This window comes from Panthera tigris, chromosome D1 (genome assembly GCF_018350195.1).
Source record: "Panthera tigris isolate Pti1 chromosome D1, P.tigris_Pti1_mat1.1, whole genome shotgun sequence".
NCBI classification, from domain to species: domain Eukaryota; kingdom Metazoa; phylum Chordata; class Mammalia; order Carnivora; family Felidae; genus Panthera; species Panthera tigris.
In genome coordinates this window covers 45,759,786-45,784,763 of record NC_056669.1, presented here as the reverse complement: position 1 = coordinate 45,784,763, position 24,978 = coordinate 45,759,786, and the positions used below count along the sequence as shown (strand labels likewise).

The 24,978-nt window shown below is 46.0% G+C and overlaps 1 protein-coding gene across 3 annotated transcripts in view; it reads right to left on the bottom strand.

The window, feature by feature from the left end:
* Positions 1–24,978, bottom strand: part of ME3 (malic enzyme 3) — a 184,034-nt gene that overhangs the window by 65,848 nt on the left and 93,208 nt on the right. The window lies entirely within an intron of this gene.

The window sequence follows — 24,978 nt, the reverse complement described above, 5'->3', positions numbered from 1 at the left end:
TGGGCAGACCCCTACGCCTGGGGCTGTGGCTGGAACATGGACTTGTGGGTTGTGGCATCCAGACACAGGCAGTGGGGGATGGAGCTGGGGAGAGGAGGAGGGGTGGGCTGCCAGATGTGAGACACTTTTCCCTGCAGCACTAGAGCCTGTGACTTCTAAATTCAAACTTGGCCTTCCAGACCAGCATGAAGGTGTATCTGTAAAGGCGGGGGTGTGGGTGGAACATTATTTTACATAACAATTCATTAGCATGATTTAGAACTTCTAAAGTTCAGCCCTCTGTATATGGACCTGAGTCTTTTGCCCTGGGATCGGGGTATGAAGATGGGATAGTTCGTGCCACTTCCTTCTTTCCCTTTTGTCCAATACACCCAAAAAGACTCCTTTTGCTAATGAAGCACTCACTGTTTTGCCAATGTGAGGAGGCCAGGGAGTTGTGGGAGAACAGCCTCCCCCACTCTCACTGCCCTGGTGAACTCAGAGAAGACTTCCCAACAGTGCTTCATGGCTTCGTGAGATGCTCACATTTTGGATCTGTTATTTAAATCATGCCCTAGTCAACGATGTCAACACCCTGGGCCCTGTTCTTTAGTCTCAGCAGTCTTGTAAAACTCCCAACTGTGGACAAACCTCCTCTCTGCTCCCTGTACGCCTCCACCCAGGCGGCCGAAGGCAGGCGGAGAAAGTCTTACCACAGGACTGAATGGCACTTCCACAAATCCGTCACTGTCACCCCCCCACCGTGGACTCTCAACAGCCGACCGGTCTTTGTTCTTTCAGTGTTTCTCCGGTCAAAATCCACTCTTTCTACTCTTTGCAAAGACCATTTTAACTTCTCTGTTCTCAAACCTCCAACAAACAGCCTCACCTTCCCCCAACACCCCTAGTGACCTCGCCTCTGATGTCACATGAAGCCACGGGATGGCATCTCTGTCAACCTCCCACCACCAAACCTGCAAACTTCTGCATCTGCAGACAGTTCCTTCATTCCTTCTGTTCCAATGAATATTATAAAGTCTTATGCTTAATTACCTCTTCTCTCCTCTGCACTGTCCATTAACTTCCCATCAGCCCCACAATATCCCCAAACCTTTATCGTCTTACAAACTTCTGGCTTTTGTTAGTGACAGTCTGTTGAACGGACTAAACTTTCTTCAGATAACAATAATAAAACTATTATTTTTTTAAAACTATTATATTATTGTTACAAAGCTTAAGAGTGTATAAAATATACATTTTGAGGCAATGGAGGTTGGCCAAAAGCAGGCAGAAACTGAAAGGGAATTTACCTTTGAAACCAGGAATTACACCTCTCGAGATTTACGAATTTGCAGCTTCATGTCTGAGGGGAGTCTAGTCTGAAGGCAACTTAGGGCAGCAGAGAGCCTTCCCAGCTCGAGGTGTCAGAGAGGGGAGTTAGGGCTGGTAGAACAGCCAGGAAGTGAAAGGGGGCATTCTGGAAGGGAAGGAGCCACAGAAAGAATGAACTCCCAGGTCTGGGTATAAAACCCGCCCACATCATTAAGCTGCCGACCATCACCTGGGCACACACGAGGGCCTGGTAAAGAAGCCGCAGCTGCGAGCAGCAAAACCCCAACAGAGATTTCAGTTGCTGCCAATCTGGAGAGACAGGGTTTTACACAGAGCTCCTTTAGAATATTCTGCTTACTTTATGCATGTTAGACATTTTCCATCAAAAAAAAAAAAAAAAAACTGAAACAAAACAAACCAACAAAGACCACCATGGAACCCCAAACTATTCTTGGCTTCCACGTTCCTTGCCAACACTGTTTCTTCTCTCTCCTCTCTTCCATCACCAAACTTCTTAAAAGCGTGGTCTACACTGGCTGCCTCTGGTTTTTGTCTCCAGCTGCAGCATGCCTTCTCTCACGGTCATGCGGCCAAAGCTGCACTTGCTAAGGCCACCAATGACTTCCATATCCCTGAGTATAACAGGGATTTTCATTCTTCATTGCCATCGGCTTCCCAGTAGCATCGGACACTTTTACCTACTCCCACCCAACCTTCGGCCTCTGTGACTCTCTGAGTCTTCGTCTTACCTCTGGCTGCTTGAAGTTCTTCGTCTTTCATGGAGGGCCATCCAGCTATTAGGTGTTATAGTTCCTCAAAAACTTGTACTATTCCGCTTTCCTTCCTACCCTTATTACTGTATGTGGCCCAAGGCTTTGGGCCAGTGACGCTCAGATATCCACAGTCCAGAGTTTCTCACCTTTGGTGCTACTGACATCTGGGTTGGAAAATTTTTGCTGTGAGAAGTGAGGTGGCCCTGTGCACTGTAGGGTGTCTGGCAGTATCGCTGGTCTCTACCTACTATGGCAATAGCACCCCCATACTCTGTTGTGACAACCGAAAATATCTCCAGACATTTGTAAATGTCTCCTGGGAGGCAGTGTCACCCCTGGATTTAGAGCCATTGTTCCAGCCCTTTATATTTAACTGTGTGCCTGACACGTCCCTTTGCATGTCTCAAAGGCACTTCAAACTCGGCAGGTCCAAAACCAAGTCTCTGATCCTAATCTCCCACCACTATGACTCAAAGACAGAACAAAACAAAGACCCAAGACAAACCTGATTCTCTTCCCTTCCTCCTTTTCTCAGTGAATATTAACCCCTCACCCCACACTCCCATCTAGTATATACATCTAATTTAACAATCCCAGTCCCCTGGAATCAATCTTCTCCCCTTTAACATAACCCAACGCCAAGTCCTTCAATTCTACCTTCTATGTAGCTCCTGGTTCATATGCTTCTTTCTACCCTAACATCACCTCCCTGGTCCAGGCTCCTATTCTCTCTTCCCTAAAGAGAGAGTGGGGTGTCCTTTGGGGCACCGCCTCTTGTGTGTCTCCAATCCACTTTCCATACAGTATAAAGAGAGGGGTTCTTGAAATCAAAGTCTTACTTTGTTATTCCTTGTGCTTATCTTCCCATGACTCTTGGAATGAAGACCCAAATCCTTAACATGGCCGACCTGCAAGGCCGTGTGGTCTGGCCCTTGCCAACTTATTATCCTTACTTCACTCTCCCGTCATCTGCCACACTGGCCTTCTTTCCATCCCTCCACGTGCCATGATCTTCTTACCCCAGGACTAGTTCACATACTGTTCCCTTGCCAGGCACACCCTGCGCCTCCTCACTCTTTTTATTTTTATTTATTTACTTAAAAAATTTTTTTTAACGTTTATTCATTTTTGAGAGACAGAGTGCAAGTGGGGGAGAGGCAGAGAGAGAGGGAGACAGAGAATCCAAAGCAGGCTCCAGGCTCTGAGCTGTCAGCACAGAGCCCAACGTGGGGCTTGAACTCACGAACCGCGAGATCATGACCTAAGACAAAGTCAGATGCCTAACCGACTGAGCCACCCAGGCGCCCCTCTCCTCACTCTTTGTTTAGTGGATCCTCCTCATTCTCCTGATGACTTCCAAGTCAAAGCCGGAGCTCTCTGTTACACATTCTCAAAGTGCCATCCCTGCATACACAAACTTCTTACATTCATTTGTGTGGCTGTTTTGTTAATATGCCGCTACCTCCCTAATTAGACCGTAAGCTTCACTGGGGCAAGGTGAACATTTATTTTGTTGTTGTTGACTACTGTACATCCAGGCTTAGTCCATAATAGATGCTCAACACCTGCTTTGCGAATCAATGGAGTGAGCAAGTGAACCTGAGAATGGCTGGAGGTTGAGGGATGAGAATGAAAGGTGCCGAATAAAGTTGGAGAGAAGAAAATTTTTATGCATGTGGGGTTGTTTCATGCACCAGGGATCACTAAGGCTGGGTGGGGCTGGGCTGGGTTAGACTGTGCCTTGTGGCTTAGACCAGGGGAATGCACATATGAAAGTGGGTGGACACGCTGGGGAAGAAGAAAACCCCAGAGTCTAAGACTTGGGGGATGCAGGGCTCCTTCCATCACATTGATGGAGGGCAATGTGGGTGTTGGAATGACCTTATTCACAAGGTTTGAGAGCAAGTTCCAGCATTTGCTGTGCCATTTTGAAATGACCAAGGGGCACTCAGTCATATCAATCAAGATGAAAACGAGGCATTGGATTGGCTTCTTGGAAGTTGTTTTTATGAATGATCTCCAGGAAATGTGAGTTTGGAAAATCGCACTATGTTCATAATAATGAACTTCAAGAAATGACCTGTATGAGAAAAGCAGCCACACATGGGCCTCCTGAAGTTTAAATAGGGGTACTTGCCTAGTGGCAGTAGAAGGGTAAATGGATCAAGGTGAGTACATAAGCCCAGAACTTTTAAAGAACCACCTTCTCCACCTCCCAAACCAGCCACTGCTCTGAGGCCAGGCCTGAGGAGGTCTTGTTAGGGGTGTATTTCTGCTAGTTTTTACTTCCCCACAGTTGTACTTCTAATATCCATAAGTGATTTCCCCCCTGGGGTTGTCCAGAGCTAGTGACATGGAATAATAATGCCAACAGGATGCCAGTTCTTTCCAGCTGGAAGAACTGAGTCCCAGGATCACTGATGACTCACTGAGTGACCTTGGGGAAGTCATCTACCTATACTAATTAATCCCAGTGACGCATTCCTGGCCTCTTAAAGCTCTTAACTTGGCTCTGTTCTGGAAATGTCCCCACCCAAACAACTCTGACTCTCAACATTCCCCTGATAAGATCAAGGCTTACTAGTGATACTTAACAAAAAGCTCACGTACTAAGGGGTTGGATCCATGCACACTATTCCAGATCTTAGCAAAGCTCTTGTGTGATTAATCCTAAACACAGAAAAAGTATGGTTACAAAAATTCTTTGGTACATTAAAACAGTCCCTCTTCGTTGAAGATAAGGAGAGGGAGGAGGGACATTCACTTAAAGTGAATGTTTCACATTTAAATTTGAGTTACTAAAATTTCAAAAGATTTTTTCTCTTTTTTTGCATGTATGATTTTATGCTCTGCAGGGATCATGCTATAAAAAATAACACCTTTTGAAATGCATCAAGAGCTTTTAATCACTTCTCAAAGTGCTCTTCCATCTATTATCAAAACTATAGTGGGGGCATCTCAGTAGCTCAGCCAGTTAAGCGTCTGACTCTTGATTTCAGCTCAGGTCATCATCTCGCGTTTAATGAGTTTGAGCCCAGTGATGGGCTCTGTGCTGATGGTGGGGGAGCCTGCTTGGGATTCTCTCTCTCTCTCTCTCTCTCTCTCTCTCTCTCAAAATAAATAAATAAACTTTTAAACAAACTGTAGCTACAAATGATTGCCCAAATTGATTGCCCTGGATGAGGATTTTGAAATATCTAGTCCAAAGACTTCATTTTATAAAAGAGGAAACGGACATCCAGAGAGGCCACTGTGGCCAGTAGTGAAACATTCCTCTTTGATGCACGTTGGTGAGAATGTAAAATGTGCAGAGTGAGGGATTCTGATGATAAACAAATGGACAGCAGGTTTCCAGCAGGATCCTATGGGGGTCTCTTGCCCATCCACCCATTTCCTGGCAGAACTGCATCTGGGAAGAAAGAAAACCTCTTAAATGCCCTCAGCAACCTATTTGCAGGTTTAGCCACTTTGTAGTCAGGGGACACTATCTTTTCCAGCAGTACTTGGTGATGGGGTTGGCTGCTATGTCTGTTTCCATGAGGTTCTGATCAAGTGAGAAATGCGACATTCACTCCTCTGCATTCCTTCTTAGTGACCTCAGGAAGTAGATACATAAGCGCCACGGGAGGATCTCCTACCTGCACCTGCTTTGTCTCACCCTGAGACCTCAGACTCACAGGCGTCCCTGAGGCTGGAATAGGGATTTCCAGCTAATTCCCAATAATCCAAAGCACTGAAAATGATGGGGCTGCAAGCGACGCAAGTGTGGTTTTGGAGAAATGGCAGATGGAAGGTAGCACAGACTAGGGGTTAGACGTATGTGCTTTACAACAATAGCCCCTGTGTTCAAAGCCTGCCTCTGCCACTCACCAGCGATGTGGCAATGGACAAGTTACTTCCCTTCCTCAAGCTTCAGTTTGTAACATGACAACATGACACCAGGTGCTTCATATATTTGCTATAAGGACTAAGACAATGCGTATTTAGTTTATCAGAGTATTTGTTGGTATACAGTAAGCATTCAACAAGTGACAGCTCTTAGCGTTGCTGAGCTAGTGTCGTGAGAGCCCAGACTCAGGGAGCGCCTGGATGGCTGTCGCTTGTATCCAACTTCGGTTCAGGTCATGATCTCACGGTCGTGAATTCGAGACCCACATTGGGCTCTGCGCTGACAGTGCGGAGCCAGCTTTGGATCCTCTGTCTCCCTCTCTCTCTGCCCCTCCCACCTCTTCAAAGATAAATAAATAAAATTAAAAAAATAAAGAGTCCAGACTCAGGAGTCAGACCGCCTGGGTTCAAATGCTGACAAAATGCCAGTGAAGTACCTGGCCCATAGTGAATGCTCGGTAGATTTTAGTAGCTAATTATTAACTTGTATTTTAACTAGAATTATACTAAATCAATGTGCATGTTTTTAAGAGCCACGACTGGCAGTTATATGTGTCTTTGATGAAACAGGAAAACAGTCATAAAGTTTGGTGGGAAATCTTTTCATTATGTGGGTCACTGAGTGAGAGCAAAATACTGGGGTGATACACACTTGGGACTAAAAGTTTTCCATGTTCCCTGCAAGAGCTAATATTCAATGAAAGTGTTATCAAGGGCAGACTGAAAGGAAATACATGGCACAAATGGGCAATATTCATTCATTCACTCACTTATTCACCATTCATGTACTCATCCACTTATCTCTCCATCTATCCATCCATCCATCCATCCATAGGCTTTTTTGAGTATCTCTCTTCCAGGAACACTATTAGGGTTAGACTCTTTATATACATATCTTAATTCTCATGAAAAACTATCAGGTGGGCAACACCCCCATTTGATAAAGGAGATTAAGAAGCACAGATGTGGAGGTAGAGGTGAGATTGAAGCACAGGTCTCTTGATCCCAGAAACGTGGTTCCTTTAGTGTGTGATTTGGGATAAGTCACTTCAACTCTCTGTGCCTTAGTTTTCTCTTCACTAAATGGGAACAATGGCTTCTCCATTACGGAGTGACTGTGGATGAAACAAGCAAGTTCACAAAAACTCTGCACACAAGAAAACCCTACAGACGTGAATCTTGGTGTTCGTCTGACCTTGTCCAATATGGTGAGTCTGAGAGGGGGTTAACGTGAAGTCCTCCAAGAGCATGCCAGTCCTTCTGGTTTCCTGGGGGCCCTTGATGGATGAAGTTAGGTGTCAAGAAGCTATCTGAGCCCACAGCTGGGTCTATTTCAGCCTTCTTTCCATGAGAAGGAGCCAGAACCCCATGGAAATGAATGATGCCCTGTGAAGCACTACCTTTGACAGCTGGCGTGATGTTATCATCCTGCTCCAAGGCACAAAGGGAGGTAGGAAGGTGGGAAGCTCCAGGAAGCCCAGGGCTGAGACTCAGAGGCGTTTCCAGCTTTTGAATGAGTTATAGGCTGCCCTGGGGGATCCCAAGGTACTGAACATCCTGCAGTGAGCTAATGTAGCCTGAGCATTCATCAAGGCCAGTGACTCCTCTGAGTAATTAGAACAGAATGTCCTGCACCATGCTAACAAAGATGGGCACCTGGGACAGAGGCACTCCTGGGAATCTCTCCTTGTTAACAGTCATTAAGTGGGACAGCACAAACAAAAAACAAAAAATAACCTTCGCTACTGGTTACTTCCCCCAAATTTTTCCTGTTTACTTCAGCGAAACACTTTTGGACCCTGAAGGAAGAAAAAATACATATAGTGAATATGGCCAATTGCCAACCTCTGGAATCCAGGGCTTAAATAAATACATGCCCTGCTTTATATAACATACAGCCTATTCTCAAAAAGCTGTGAGTAAATAAAGTATCTATACGTAAAATTATATTATACATGCACTTTGGAGGTTGCTGTTTTAGGGGGACCTGCTGAGAATTGTTTGCAAATGTAGGTCACTGTCCCCTGATTTATGTCTTTCACAAATTTGGGCTTTCATACTTCAGTTTCTAGAAACAGAACTTAGATTCTCTCTTGGCTGGTGCCTGGACAGCAGGACCCGCTGACCAAAGTGTGAAGTGGCCAGAGAAGTGGGGCAGTGCCCTTCTGCATGGAGCTTTGGGATAAACATGCAGAGACAGGGAAGGGATGGAATGATGCTTATGCTCTCTTCTTTCACATACGTGACGCTTGTGGCCTGACAGGCGTATCTGTCACGGACTGTTCACCGTGGAGCACAGCTGACGTGACACTTTGGGGTGCAAGTGCTTAAGGGCCAGCGTGCGATTCACCACCTGGTCTTTCCCTTTGCCATGGCAACCTGTCCAGTTCCAGATGAGGCTACTTCACTAGCCTGGTTCCGGAGGGAGGAATCCATGAAGCACCACCTCCAGCTGCCCCACAGAGGACAGGATGCAGGAATACAGAATATATTTTAAGAGTTGAGATTCTTAGGGTTGTTTGTTCTGCCACGTAAGCCAGCCATGGTACTCCCTGTGCAACAAGATCTCCCGGAGGTGCCCTGTACGTAAGACAAATGTTGGGGCTCTGGTGAAGCAGTGGCGAGGGCCCGTCTTCTCTGAGGGACCACCTGGTGCTCTTCATCTCGGCACTGTTCCCACAACAGATCTCGGGCAATGACAGCAGAGAAAAACAATTCCTGATTGGAAATGGTACTATGGCACTGTGAGTTAGTAGTTGGTATTTAGGAAATTAAGTATTTTTTTTTAATGTTTATTTTTTTGAGAGAGGGAGACAGTCTTGGACAAGTATTTTCTAGGTTAGAAAAACTCCAAGCCAACTACTACAAGTTGACTCATTCAAAAGATACATTGAAATCCTAAGCCATGGTACTTGTGATCTTATTTGGAAATAGGGTCTTTGCAGATGTCATGAGGCTGAGGTCGCAAGGAGGACCCTGATCTGATATGACAGGTGTCCTTAGAACAAGAAGTGGGGATACATAGGGAGAAAATGGCCATGTAGTGCCAGAGGGGAGACTGAAGTGATACATCTATAAGCCAAGGAATGCAGGAGTTGCTGGCAAACAGCACGAGTTAGAAGAGGCAAGGAAGGATTCTCCCCTAAGATCTCAGAGAGAGCACAACTCTGTGGCCACCTTGACTTCTGGCCTCCAGCACTGAGACAATAACTTCCTGTTGTTCTAAGCCCCCAGTCTGTGCTGTTTTATTACAGCAGCCTCAGGAAGCTAATGCACCAGCTGTCCACCATCCGTGCAGCAGCCACGAGCAGTGGCAATCACGACTCTTTCCCTCCTAAAACTCCAGTGGGATGGAATGTTGCAAGGGCAGGTGCCGGTGAGGTTTCCTCCATCCAACAAAGGCCTGTAAATTACATCACTATCTCCAGTTTCCATCAGGAGCCAGAAAAATCCGCTTAAATTTTAGAATTCAGTTACACGAAAGAGAAAGAAAAACAAAGATAATGTTCACTTAGGAGAGTGTTATTTCTTGAGAAAAAGACTCTTAACCCTTATCTCTGCCTGCAGAGGACTAACCCTTAGAAGTTTCCTAAAATAGAACTGGGGGGATAAAAACCTAGCAAAATCCACTCAAATAGACAACATTCATTTAGGCTTCTTGTTACCAAGTCCAACACAAAAGAAGGACTTAATTAAAACAGGGTTGGTGACACAAGGCAACACACCGAGGCCGGGCTTAGGAGGAGGGACATACACGTTCAACTCTGGAACAAAGGCTCAGTGTTGCCACGAAACCACCATTCCACACATTTTTGGCAGGACAGACACATTTTTGGGCAGGAAGGGAAGCTATCCTCTGAAATACTGCAAGAGGCTATCTGTAGTGTCCAGCAATGGTCTCCCGGAGCCAGCAGCACAGCGGGACAAGGTAGGTATGAGAAGTGCCAAGGGCTTCTGCAGCCCAGCACCTGGTGAGGCACAGCCTGAGGCCAAGGTGAGGAAGCTGTCCCTGCCTTGGAGAAACTTAAAAATCATATCCTTCCTTGATTCTGTCAAGTGTCATCAGGGACTGTGGCTAAAGTAAGGGATGAGTTTGTGGTAGGTCTCTCACAATCCTTTGGTTTTATTTTCTATCTTGAGAAACATTTTGATTATTTTAATCCGCTGAACAACCATAGCTAATTTCCTGTACCTTGGACAGCCCATCCTGTTTCCATTCTGTCGCCCTCTAGGTGGGATGTCACGAGGGGCCTGTGGAGGCCCCCTTTCCTTCCGACCCTCCCAGATCACAAGTGATGTGGAGTGTTTCTGCCCTTGGAGTGAGGCATAAGGGTGAGGACTGAGATGTTTGCCACGTGACTCCTTCAGTGGGAGCGCGGAGTGGGCATGGCTTCCTGGATCCCTTGTGCTTGAGGTTAACATCTGCCTTGCCCCCTGCACAGGTTCCATGCATTCTGCTTCCTGCCAGGCATTGTGCAGGGCACATGAATGAGACTGATTCAGTGGGGTTTTCTGATGGAGGCAGATCAGGGGGGAAAAAAAATGAAGTACACTGTGGTGTAACAGAGAGCTTGCTGGAGGACAGGGAGAACTACAGAATAAGCAGGCCCAGGACAGCGAAATCACAGGGTGAAAAGAGCCACAGAGCTGGGCTCAGAGTCCCCAGTCTAGGGCGCTTTGGCTCCACTGTCCCCTTTCCCTTCCTCTTGCTGCTGTGGGATGATGCCCCCCACACAGACTCAAAGCCTCAGATGGGCAGGGACCAAATCCACAGTTTCCATTGACCACAGGTCCCCCAATATAGCCCTATGGACACTGTATCCCTTCAGAAAGGGATTTCCAAAGAGATGATCTCTTCCTTTCTCTCCCTCCCCGAATGTGGGAATGGAGTAGTCAGGACCAGAGTGCCGGTGTGTCCACTACCACATCTAGCCCTGTGAATTTGAGAAAGTTACCAGACCTCTCTGAGGTTGCTTCTCCATCTGAGAAATTTAGGATTCTGTGACATAATCTAGCAAGACCTGTACTTTCCAGGTTGTTATCTGCAAGGATGCAACGGCATGAGCAAAGACAATGAATCAGTGACACCAATACTGTAGTTCATGACAAATATGTACAAAGGGGGAAACTGAGTAATAAAAACATATAATAAAATGAAAATGAAGCTTTCATAAATTTTTGTAGTATAAGCAAAAAAAAAAAAAACATAATAAAGGAAAAAAGAAAAAGAAAAAAGAAATCCATGCACTTTTTGGATCTGTTGCAAGAGCACGGATTTGGAACAAGAGAGACCCCCAGTTCAAATTCCAGCTCTAACCAACCCTCGCTTGCTGGGCAACTTTGACAAATTAACCTCAGTATTAGTTGCTTATTGTTTAAATGGAGTTCTAATTAGTAATTAATTTAATAATTAAATCCACCTCATAAGTTTGTGTGAGCATTAAATAACATAATACAATGTCAGTCACAAAGTAGCCTCTCCATCAAATCTTAAGTCGGAACCTAATAAATATTTACCAAAGGAACAAGTATCAGTTCAGTTCACCTCAAAGGGACACTGAATTTTGTACCATGGGTCACAGACAGGGTGACTACATATTATGGCTTGCCTGTGTCTTGGCACAATTATTGTTTGATTTCCTTTTCACTTTCAAAAACATATTGATCTGCACAGTCTATGACGCTCAATACTGCAGACATTTATGGGATGCCTAGTGTGGAAAGTCAGGCCCATCTTTCTGGTGCTGTTGTTCTGAATCCTTTCCCTGTGTTGTCATTAATTATAACCCTACTAGTAACACAAGGCACCTGTGAAGTGGCTAATATCACCCAGTCTTTTGTTCTCTCAACTTTTAGGAAAAGTCTACAGCATACTTTGTGCCAAACTCTGCAGAGTTGGTGTTGAACCCAGACAAAGGATGGAACCTTCAAGGTGATAGACCTGCAAACCTTTTAGTCTTGCTTCCTTGTGGGTCTGATCTTTGGCCTCAGGTAACTCATCATTTTTACCTCAGCTGCTGTGTGAAGAAAGAAATAAAGAAAAGGAAAGGAAAGGAAAGGAAAGGAAAGGAAAGGAAAGGAAAGAAAAAAGAGAGAGAGAAAGCAAGCAAGCAAGCAAAGAAGGAAGGAAAGAAAGAAATGAAAGAAAGAAAAAAAAAGAATTTGGGGGGGGACGCTATGTTCTGAATGCATCCCCCCAAATTCCCATGTTGAAATCCTAATGCCCACTGTGATTGTACTGGGAGGTGGCGCCTTTGGGAGGTGATTCGGTCATAAGTCCGGAGCCCTCAATGAATGGGAGTAGTGTGTCACAAGAGGTCCTGGAGAGTTCCCTAGTCCCTTCCTCCATGTAAGAATAAGGAGAAATCTGCCACCTGGGACAGCCCTCACCCAACCATGCAGAGCCCTGAGCTCAGGCTTCCAACCTCCAGTGTCTGTTGTTTGTCAACCACACAGTCTGTGGTACTTTGTTACAGCAGACTGAATGGACTAAGACATGCCCACTTGGAATACTTTACAAATACTACACCATTTACTCATTGCCACAAACCTGGGAGCCAGCTACAGTTTCTATTTCCACCTGAAAATACTGAGGCTGGCTGAAACGAGGTAACATCACCGAGACAGAAAGAAGGCACTGTGCCTTCAGGTGTGTTGTTGAAGTGGAAGGAGACATTTGTAAAACACCAAGCTTCTGTCAGCATAGACAAAGACTGGAGTAACTTTCGCCTGGTAAGCATCTGACTTCGGCTAAGGTCATGACCTCATGGTCCCTGAGTTCAGGCCCTGTGTCAGGCTCTGTGCTGGCAGCTCAGAGCCTGGAGCCTGCTTCCAATTCTGTATCTCCCCACCCCACCCCCCCACCCCCCCCCCCCCCCCGGCCAACCCCCAACCGCCCTTTCTCTCTCCTTCTCTCTCTCCACTTCCCCCACTCACGCTCTGGCTCTCTCAAAAATGAATAAACATTAAAAAAAATTTAAAAAAAACTGGAGTAACTTTCTAATTATTTTTCTATTTTTTTCCTTCCCGGAATTTGCAAATCTCAGCTATTCCTCTGGTGTCATTGATTATGAATACTTTTTGGCAGGAGAAAATTGTTCAAGGCGCATTCCAAGGGTTGGAGAGGAATTTCTCCATCTATTCTCTTTGAATTAAAAGGATCCTGATAAGGTGTGCAAATAGCTGAAGAAGAAAGTGTGGTTTTCATTTAAGAAGCAGGCACACGGAAGAGCTAAAGAGTGTGCCTTGTATCTCCATCGTCATTGGCTGACTGAACAATTTATAATCAGGAGGACAAAAAAGGTCCCATAGATGGAAATTTCGGCTGCAATTGACACCCCTGTCCAAACAGCAAATCGGTTCAGAATCTAAACATTCTCATTTTGCAATTCACAGATGCTTCCAATTAGAATAGGGAAGGTTAATGTGGTTTCAGCTGTTACTTGAAAATATTAAAATGTGCCAAGAAAACGCAGACAGAGTTGGTACAAAGGAGTTTCTTTTTCTACTGAAATATTTACTCCTCCAAAAATAATAACCACAGAGGCTTCAGGCCCCCTCTTCCCAGAGAAGTCACACTTAATACTCTTCACTTTCTTTTATGGTGGTGAACATGGTACAGACCCACACAGGCTTCCACTTCATAAAGCAAACAAACACCTTCCTGGGGTCGAGAAGAACTCTAATCTGGGTCTCTGGGCAATAAGTATTTTGGAACATGGTTGCGCTCTAACATAAACTTCTGATTCATCCAAGCAAATAATCATCAAACCTGAGAGTCTGAAATCGCGATACCACCGACTCAGAGGCCAATGCACTGCTTGTTTACAGGTACCTGCGAGATAGGGAGGGAAAAACATCCTGTTTGTTTTTCCAAAGCAGATTTGAGGAGTAGTCACACATATTCTTTTTCCACTGAGTCATAAATTTCTGAGGCCTCAGTTTGAGAAATAGGCTAGGAGCTCAGAACCCTATCCGAACCCACTGAAACAATGGGCCCCACGCCAAGGACAAGCTGAAACTGTAAAAGCTCGAAAGTTTCATGCTAGCATTTATGAGACAATTCTATGGGCAGGCATCTGCATTCTATCTTGAAGCAATTTGTAAGCGGAAGACTCTGGCCACTTTAATTTATTATATAAACATTTCTGGGGCTATCACTGCATATTAGTCATGAAAGCTGGAATTTAATAAAGGAGAACAGAATGCAGTTTTCAAAGAGGACAAAAGTTCACTGGGAAAACATATGTGCAAACCTCAGGGACCCTGATCACTGGAAGCAAATGTAAGAGACAGTTAAGTGCCTGAAACCAAATGTCTGAAAGGGCCACTCAGCAGGAGTAACAGGGGCGGGGAGACATTTAACTTCACTTGTCATTCTGATGGAGTTGAGTCTGCCAACTATAAATGTTAAGGGAAGAAGTCTCACAAAACTCAAGATCAGGAATGTTCAAGGACAAGAACGCATTTCTCTGAAATGCCTAGGGAAAGCTGTGTGCTTCTCTGGTCAGAAATAAGTCCCAGTTGGACCCACTCAATTCAAAACCCCAGTGTTACTGTCAAGCTTAGGAGCAGAGGCTCAGACAGACACACACTCCACTCTCAAGTCTTCTGGTTAGTAGTTGAGTGACCTTGACAAATGACTACGCTGGAGCCTCAGTTTCCTCATCTGTAAAATAGGGATAACATGACGTTTCTAATAAAGTTGTATGTGACACTTAGAAGAGATAATATACGGGGAACAGTATACTGTGTGGCACATTTGGCAAGGGCTCAATACACAGAAGCTATTTTTCCTATTATTCCGTGTAAACTATCCTAAAAAACCCTTCGCATCCTGAGCTTACTATTAGTAGAAGAAGCATAATGAGTAAAGCTAAAAAAAGCTGACTTGATCTGATTTATGTATGAACTATATGTTTGCAACATTATTGCTTTTTTCTCTATACCTTGGGTCTATATAGCTAACACCCCAACTATTAGATGACAGCAATATCAAAAGAGGATCTTAATCCATTCAGGAGACTGTGATAGTATTGGTGCCACTATGAGTAATTTTTACTGTTACACTGAGAAACACAGCATGTCCAGTCCTTCTTTTCTACTGGCTTATATAAGGTGAAAGCAGTCATTCATGAACTATTCCAACAATTACTTATTAAACCCCTCCATGTAGCAGGCACTGTTCTAGGCACTCGGCATATTTATTTCAGTTAATAAAACAGACGAAACCTACTGCTTTCTGGAGCTTATATTCATTCATCCATTCTTGTATACGGGACCTGCCATGCCAGGAGTTACAGAAAGGATGAAGATAACAAAGATGAATAAGACACACTGTCTGACACACTCTCCAGCTTAGCTTTACATTCTATTAAATTCCAGAAACACTGATCCAGGCACTTATTGAGTGCCACTCTGTCCTAGGTCCTGTGAAGGTCTACCCGCTGCAGATTCTTTTCTTTTTTTAATTATTATTTTATTTTTATTAAACATTTTTTAAATGTCTGTTCATTTTTGAGAGGAAGAGAGACACAGCGCCAGTGGGAGAGGGGCACAGAGAGAGGGAGACACAGATTCCAAAGCAGGCTCCAGGCTCTGAGCTGTCAGCACAGAATCCAAGGCGGGGCTTGAACTCACAAACCGTGAGATCGTGACATGAGCCAAAGTTGGACGCCTAACTGGCTGAGCCACCCAGGCGCCCCTACCTGCTGAAGATTCTTAAAGGAATCAAATCACCTTTTACATTAATGTTAAAAAGAAAATTTTAAGACACACTGCATTTTAAACAAAGTTAATAGAGTTAAAGCTCTTTGTCTTTAAGGAATCATTAGTAAAAGAATCTCACTCATCTAGGATTCTATTAACAGTCATCAGGAAAATGAGATTCCAATTTTCTTCTATCCTTGCTCCTATTCTAACTATTGGTCCTTCCTTACACCTTCCTTCCATCCAGCAAGGCTCTGTGCTGGGGGCTGGGTGTCCAATGGTAAGCTAAACAAATATGGCTCCTGCCCATAGCAAGCTTACAGGCCAGCAGTGTGGGAAGAGTCCTGCATGGCAAACAGAAATAGTTCAATTCTACCTCTCTCTCACTACCTATACAGCCTGGGGGAGTCAACCTCAGGAATCCTCATTTGCTCAAGTCAAAGGGGCTGCACTATCTGTTTCAGACAGTGCCTGGCAGGACTGTATTTGAATTCATACTACAACTTCAAGGTACTTTATAGATATAAGTAATAATTATGAGTTATGCTTGATCCCCCAAATGATGGGGGAACATCTATCTCTCTACACAGTAGAAAGGAATAAAGAGGCAGGAGACTTGAGTTCTAGTCCTACCATTTCCACTGACTTGCACCCCTGGTTGAGGAGGGTGTCATGTCCCCTCTTGGCCTCGGTTTGAGAAAGTTGATTTATAGAATCAGGATCGTGTCACTGTGTGCTGCAAAGGGAGGCGAACCTACAGAAATGCAGACAGAGCCCAGGGTGTCTTCAGAGCTAATCCCTTCCACCCCCTCACAGACAGGGCTCCACCTGAGATACCCTGAGGAGATAGGACTCTTTTCAAAGTCCTCTTAGGAGGCCGATGCCTCAGCCTGTCTTGGAACCCACAGTGGGGGGATATCTGGGAGTTTTGGGGGACTGGGCTGCAGGTGGCACACAAGTAACATCTGTGTTGGTTGTGTAGGGTGCTTTTAAAATTGGAGGCCATTTAATATCCCGACACCAACTCAAGGGAGTATCATGGCAGCAGGAGCCATGAAGTGCTTGGTATGTCCTTGCCACATGCCTAAAAGGCTCTGTCGGTGCAGGTACGAAGGGCCCGCCAAGGTGCAAGCCCTGGCTCTCTTCCTGATGCTTTGTAACAGGGCAGCACAGTTCACGGCCCCGCTTTACCTCGTCTTCCCCCAGGGGACTCCAGCCGACACCTGCTGCTAACTCCATTCAGCCTAAGGAATGTGTTTGCTTTGCCACCGTTGTTTGTGGGGTAAGGGTGTGCACATGATTCAGAAATGCTGAGTTTCAGCAACACAGGACTAGAGAGGGCTCCAATGAGGAAAGCGAGGTAGTGGACAAGGACAGGTTTGGGTTTCAACACTGCCACTCACCAGCCAGATGGATCTCGACAAGACCCGCATCACCTCTGAACCTCTCCTCTGTGACATGGGGACAATAATGCCTTCCGATTTCTCTATTTTTCTATTGTGAGAGTCAGAGATGGTAAAGGTACCGTGATCATCACCGTACTGGCCACACAGTGAAAGGCAGTGGTAGTTGTGGCCCTTGTAATCCAACTTGAGGTTCCATTTCCAGAGCCTCATCTCAACTTTTCCCTACTGTCATTATGCGGCGATGCAGTTCAGAGCCAACAAATCTCCCTTCACAGCCACATCACACCGGTGTCCGTGTGCTGCAGTGTCCTGGGTTTTCACATTCATCTCCACGTCTAGGACTCTCTCTGGCTCTTCTCTCCTGGTGCTTGAGGGAATACAGCACTTCTCTGTGGCCTTGCTCTTTAGTCTTCCTGAATTATCTTCCTCAAAAAATGCTTTTGTTACAATCTCCCTGCTCCAAAGTGTATCGCCATCTCTGACTGACGCAATCCAAACCCCTCACTCCGCCTCGCATCAACTCCATCTTCCCCACCCCGTCAATGGAGTGAATTCCTCACACACCCTGCACGTGCCGTGGGCCAGTGTGGTAGGGAGTCCTCCATCCCGGACATGCTCAGTACCAGAGAGAAGAGGCTCGTGAAGGCAGCAGTGAGGGTGTGTGGTCTGAAGCCTGGGTGGTGCTCCCATGTAGCGGATGTGTAACCTTTTTCAGTGACTTTAACTCACGGTGCCTCAGTTTCCTCTTCATTAAAATGGGCCTAATAGGATTAGTTACCACAAGGAGATGTCGTGGGGACTACGTGTGAAGCACCTACAAGAGTGTCTGGTGCATCGGAAGCTCTGAATAAACCAACGTGAGCTACCACTCGGTGACAGACATGACTCAAGCATCCTCTCAGGAAGGGGCACTGCTTTCAGCTGTAGGCAAGACAAAACTGGCTGGGAAGAGGAAATTCACTGCATATAACAAGTCCAGGGGAAGGCAGCTCCAGGATTCGTTTGTTTAGTGGCTCAACCATGTCACCAAGGGTACAAGTTCCCCACATTAATTTTGGGCATTAACAGCCTGGACCCTGAGCTGTTTATCTCATGACCGTAGGATGATCATCACAGTTCCAGGCATCCTGGGCAAACATGGAAGTGTCATGGGAAGAAGGAGTCTTCTTGCAACAAGAAAAACCTTCCCAGAAGTCCTCGGGTGGACGACCCTCATATCTCTTTGGCCAGAACAGGATTGGCTGGATTTAATTAGGACCCACTGCTTGGTGCTGGGAAAGGCCAAGACTTCCTCAAAGCACATGGCCATTTGGGGGGAAAAAGATAATGGAGAAAAAATAAATAAAGCAAACAACAACCAGGGTTTTGTTAAGGAGGCGGAAGGGGCCATCAGCAGTGTCTTTTGTATTCCCAGTGCTGAGAGTCTGTGATTCTTGGCTTGTTCCAGCCACATGTCTTACTTTATGCAGTTCTTCCTGCTTGGAACTCATCCACTAAAGCTTTGTATGCCTGGGCTATGTATGTGCTGGGCTATCTTCCCAACATGAATCAAAATCCTTTTTTCAAGGTTTAGATCAAGAACAACAATTCAGGGAAGAGATCTCTTACCACAATGAATTACTTCCATCCTTTCCAAGTGAGCTAGACAATCCACACCACAATTTACTAACTGGCTTATGTTGCTTTAGAGATGCTCTTCTCCTCAGGTGGCCTGTAAACATCTCAAGGTCACAGGCCCTGAATAAACTATCTTATTCCATTTGGATCTTCCATGTACTTAATGGTGTCCAACCACAAAGACAGTGCTTAATCAATGCTTGTTGAACCTAATCAGAAGACAGCCTTGAAGTGGTCTCTCTGGTAGGTGCCTGGAGATACTATGCTCAGCACTATGGGAGACACAGAGAAGAACAAAACACATAATTTCCCTCCTGGACCTTGTAGTTCAGGACAGGAGCTCATATGATGAATGATATGAAGTTGGAGAAGTCCATCTTCCTCTACCCATGTTACTTTTTGTTCTTTTGGGTTTTTTACTTGTTCCCCTCCAGTAACCTTTGGACAATGTTGAGGCCTCACTGGGGTACCCCGCTGGAGCCCTGTTTCCACCTGCAGTATCACAGACCTGAAATCTTCTTGATCTATTCTTTCCCATCCTTCTCCCTTTCACATAAAAACCTATCCTTCCTAAGTTTCAAGTGCTATGGTTTTAGGAGATTCTGGTTTAAGATTAGTCTCTAAGAAATCAGTTCATCAATAAAGTTTTCAATGTTACCCTTCCAGGGCACACAGAAAATTTGAGGGGACTCCTATAGGTGTAACGAGCCGACCCAAGGACATGACTATGATCACGGATTTTAGGGGTTTGCCTGCTGGTGGTGGAGTTCTTTCCTGGCAAGGCAGAAATCCCCTTTTCTTTGAGAAATTCTACAACAATGACCCTTTATTCTTTCTCTAGTCCAAAAGGTTTCAAAACATTTACACTGTTTGCAGCATCTCTTAAGAAGCCACTCCTTCTGGACTAAACTTAGTGTGAGCAAACACAAGCTTTAGTGCATTTTACAGGTTAATGAGAGATCAAGGTTATTTGAGGAAAGGTCTACTCAACTCCTGCCTGTATGTACGTATTTCCTTCTCAGTAAGGAAATTCTCCCGCCCCTATTCTTTTGATCACCATGGCTGGGATTGCCAGAGACAAAGGAGGAAAAGGACAGAGTCAGATAAAAAAGAAACAAAAATCAGTTTGTTTAAATTGCCAGGGAAATCTGCCTTTGGCTAAAGGAAGTCAAACCCAGAACATCCTGTTCAAGTTACTAAGGCTCATTTACTTCCAGCTTGAGCAGAAAACTATAATCTTTGCATTTGTGTGGGGTGGCTCAGTCTTTTCTACCTTCACTCTCAACCCCTACACCTAAACTTCTGGATGGCTGAGGTGTTCCTTTGTCCTCCCCAAACAGCAGTCTGCTCCTTCTGGATGCTAAAGTCCCAAGTAGGTCATGTGCAGTTAAATACAAACTCATTTTTTCTTTTTTGGTATGTAAATGTTCAAACTTCCTCTAAGAAAGAAAAAGCCAATTCCCTCAGGGACTGAAAGCAAAGTAGTTCAGAAAGGAGAATAAATGCTCCTTCTTCTCTCCTCTAGATCTCTCTGTTCCAGAACGTTTCAACGATGTGGGATCCAGACACAATTTAACTTGTTCCACATGACATTCGTGTAAAATAATAACTGAACAACTATTAAAGTCCTTCATGCTTTGGAAGGACTCCTTGTGCCACCTTCCTTAGATCTATTCCAGTATCAATTCCCCAGCACGGAACAACCCATGAAAAACCCTGGACTGCCCGGCTGGTCTGCCTGGGAAGGTGCCCATGCGTGAGTCAGAGCTCTCAGCAAAATGACACTTCTGCAGATAAGCCTGCAAGCTTTTTCTTGTCAGAAAATGAAAAGTATGTGTTTTCGTCGACTTTTACATTTTCCTCCCTTGAATGCCAGAAACTTTAGAGGCAAATTTATAGCCACGGTGCTCTAATCGGCTCAAAAATTATAGACTATAAGGGTTGGATTTAGAAGGAGCCCTTGAGATCACCTAATAAAATTCTCTTGTTTTATAGATGAGCACAGTGAGGCCCAGGAAGGAGGAGACTTGGTGACAGTCACACTGCTCAAACTGGGACCAGAGCCTAGGTCTCATGACTCCCAGGTTTTGCTACTAACGCACACTGGGGCCTGGCAGTATCCATTCCTTCTGCTTCCTTCAGATGGCCTCCACTTAGTTTTCAGTGAGCAACTTTTTACCAGCTCCTAATCCAGTGGTTTTCAAAGCGTGGTCCCTGCCCCAGCAGCATCAGGGTACCCTGAATGTGTGTTTTGCCAAGCCTCCGGGTGATCCCAATTCTCGCTAAGTCTGAGATGCCCTACCTTAACCTGTTTGCCCCACCCACCTGATTAAGAAGGAGATCAGGGCACTAATCGGATCCACCTAATTTCACAGCCCTTTTTCAGCTTGGCTCTTCCTGTTACCTAAGGCAGAGGTCCACTTCATTTACCTCTGGGGAAAGAGTTTATTGGAAATTTGGAACTGGGGTGGAAAGCCAAGGACTGGCACTTGCTCTGCCTGCTTCTTCCTCTCGCTGCCACCTGTCCAGTTCTCCTCTTTCCACAGATCTGTTCGTTAACTTTCCTCTCTTCCTTCTGTTCGTTCATAGCTGACATCTGCTTTTGTTGTACCACGACCCGACTCTGAACTCTCAACTATAGCATCCCTTCTGCCTTAATTTCTCTTCCTAACTGCAAAATTCTTCCTATGTAGCTTTTCCCATTTTTCGGTTTACACTCCTGAAAAGGACTCCAACTGACCCAGCACATCTTTTGAGTCAGTTCACACTGGTTCCATGCTTACCCCAAAATGCTTGGTCACCTTTGGTCTGATGCTTTGAGTCAGTTCACACTGGTCCCATGCTCACCCCAAAATGCTTCGTCACCTTTGGTCTGATGCTTTTTCCTGTCTAATCAACTATTGACATAAGATAAGTGTACAGTTTGGATGGGGTTTTGGGGGGGCGACTTCTGTGCAGTGCTAAAAGCTTCAGGAGGAAATTGGGGGAGGGGGAGAGAAGCATACATGGGTGACTCTTTCTGACCTCCCCCTCCACTAATCCTGGGAATGAGACATGAGGGAACTTGGCAATGGGTTTAATAGTTAGGCTTACCGAGGGTTGGATCGGAGATGGAAGTTCTGTTATATTATCATGATCCTAATCTTCAGTATACTGCCAGGCCAGGGTGGCCTGGAAAATATGGACTGCTGGTTATCAACTCCCCAGAAGTCACAGAAGATCCAAGCTGGAGTAACTGTAGAGATCACCCAGCTCAGTGATTCGTGGCCCTGGCTGCCATGAGAATCCCTGGGAGCTTTTGAGAAATGAAAGCTGCATGGGCTCCACCTTGGGCATTCTGACTTAAAGCTCCCAGATGCTTCTAATGCACAGCTGTCACTGAGAACTACGGGTCTAACTTGACCCTCATAATTTTACAGCTGGGGAAATAGGCTCGGCTATATAATGTGACTGTGGCTCACTTAAAGATCTCATTCCTACCTTGGTTATAGAGTTTGGGTTATTAGATCCTAAGTGGTTAGAGCTGGAAGAGATCACAGAAGCCACACACTTCAACCCTACACTTCCACGTGAGACTAAGGAGCTTAGTGACTTGCCCGCAGAGTCAGCCAGGAAGGAGGTGGCCAAAGCTACAAACCATGTCTTATGACCCCTCACTCTTCTGTGCATAATACCAAGGCAGAGGAGCAAGGATGCCAGATGAGAAGCTAAGCAGGCCCAGCCGCAGACTTCACTCTTGCTCTGCTCCAGGGAACCTTTGCACAGCACAGCTGGAACAGCTTGGCAGAGAAACCCGATGTAACTGGGTGTGGAACGGGCTCGACCAAAGGAATTGGTACCTTGGGGCCTTGAGGATGGGGAAGAGGCAGCCAGTTTGATGATGCTAATCTTCACTTTCTGCCCGCCTTCCAATCATGCTGGGAGTACGGGTGCCTGTTCCTGATCAACTGACAGCTGGGCTGGAGTCCAGACTGTGATGTGCTCAAATGCTGTGCCCTGGGTGTCAGCGGGCTTCTGACACTTGCTGAGATAGGGTTGTCTTTGTTTTCCAGAGTGGCTTTAAGTCAAGATGTTGGCGTCCATTGGTCCTGTGTATGGCTAGAAATGGCTTCGGTTGTCATTTGGGAAGCAGAGGCATGAACCCTGGGGGCCCTTGTGTACGTGGGTAGAGGCGATGGAAGTGGTGGTGACGGCTGAAGATAAAAAGGTTCCAATGTAAAAACAGAAACAAATAAAAGAGAAAATAAAAAGCATTTAGGGCTTCAACAGCAAAGACAAAAACCAAATGAGGCAACGGCTTAACAGACATAATGAGTGACAATCAGGAAAGCCCAAAGAGGTGAGTATGAGCCTCAACCACACCTTTCTGGGGGGCTGGGGTGAGGGAGAAGAAGCAATGAAAAAGCAATGTCCCTTTACGCTTGTGAGGAACCTTACAGTGGATAAAGTACTTTCACACACACGTAGCTCATCTGATCTTTACAACAACCCTAAGAGGCGGACAGTTCCTGTGGTCCAGACTTGGGGACAGGAGCAGCCGGGCTCCAAGGCCACACGGTTCACAGGGGAGCTGACCCATTCCCTCTGGACTCCAGCCCCAGTATTCTGTCTGCCATGGTACAGTGTGTGTGTGTGTGTGTGTGTGTGTGTGTGTGTGTATGTCCCTCATGTGTGCAGGCCATTCATGCAAGGGAGCTTCCATGAAGACATGCATGCAAATGCTTATCTCTGAGGTGTCATGTTCACAGGGCCACAAGAAGCTCACCTGTGAGCTCAGGAGAAACACAGGCATCTTAGACAAGTTAGCCTTAGTTTTCCTCTGGTAAAGTAACAAGCCCCTTTTGGGGTTGTGTAGGGATAAAGTACCCGAAGTATCTAGCCTAGGGCCCACCATGAGCAGCGTAAGCATTCAATAAATGGTAGCAGTTACTGTCCTGCATACATGTTACTGGCCTGTGTGCAGGACCCCACCTGCCTGCAGATAAGAAAGACAACAGCCTGGCTCAGGGCCAAGGGCTGCTGGCTTTGTCCAAATCCAAACCTGACTTCAGGTATCTTCTACAGGATCTCGACCACCAGTGAAGCCAAGGCCCACTTCCTACCCTCACCTCTCCCTCCACATCTTCCCCTTACCTGCTAACAGGTTTGCTAGTTAGGCACAAGTATGGATCTTTTCAGGTCTGTATCACACAACAGAGGAATGGGGGCACTTCAGAGGGCCAAGATGCCCTCAGCTGGTTTACCCTTCAGACTCTTGGGTAGGGTGACTCAGAGTCAGATGACAGACCCTGAGGGTGGTGTCTTGAGCAGGTCACAGCTGCTGAGCACCTGTTAGGGCTGGGCCTTTTACACATGGAATCGCACTGAATCCTCGTAAGCAGCCACATGAACAAGCATCATTCCCATTTTACACAGGAGGAGACTGTGTGTGTGTGTGGGGGGGGGGGGGTCACTAAATGGTCATAAGTCATCAAAAACTGGGATTCAAGTCCAAGTCTTCCTGCTTCAAAGTCTATGCTCCTTCTACTACCCATAACCCAGCCCTCACCGCCCATGTGGATGGGATCCCACACAGAGGCTGGGAAATGTCAGGGTTACAGGCATGTGCATATCTGTTAGATCCCAAGACGATGAAGGTGAAGACAAGGTTGGTCAAGATGGAGGTGCCTAGGGAAGGGAGGGTATTCTCCCACACTGGACAGCAGCCTACACCATACTGGCTTTCCCATCATAGCCCCTCCTTAGCTGAGTTGCATCTTGGACTCCTGCCTGGCCTCACCCTGGGCTTGCACATGTTAATGACATTCAAGGCCATTCCTTCAAGCCAGGCTATCCAGTATCTATGGCCCATGGAGAAGCACTCACGGGAGGTACAAAGGGTGAGGCAGGAAGGGGCAGAGGAGGCTCCACAGAATCTAGAACCTGCAGCTGTGTTTATCCACCCAGGGATACTCAGGTGCCCCAGAGATAGTCTAGCATCTCCCTCAAGGCTGTGAGGCGATGCAGAGCCCGAGGCACTTTGGAAGTTCCATTTTAGCATCAGCTGGACCTAATTAGCTTTGGAGGGGGACAGGCCCTTTCACAGAGGACTCCATTGTTCCTGGGAACCTGGCAGGAATGTTTATCAGTTCAGAAACTGAGAAGGAGCTGGCTCTCTCCCTCCTGGCCTTGGGGCTGTCCTCCCTTCAGATGCTAATCCATAAAGCCATTCCAAGCCAGGCCTCAGATGAAGCTCAGGGCTGGGGTGGAGCCCAAACTCCCATTTCCTTCAGGAG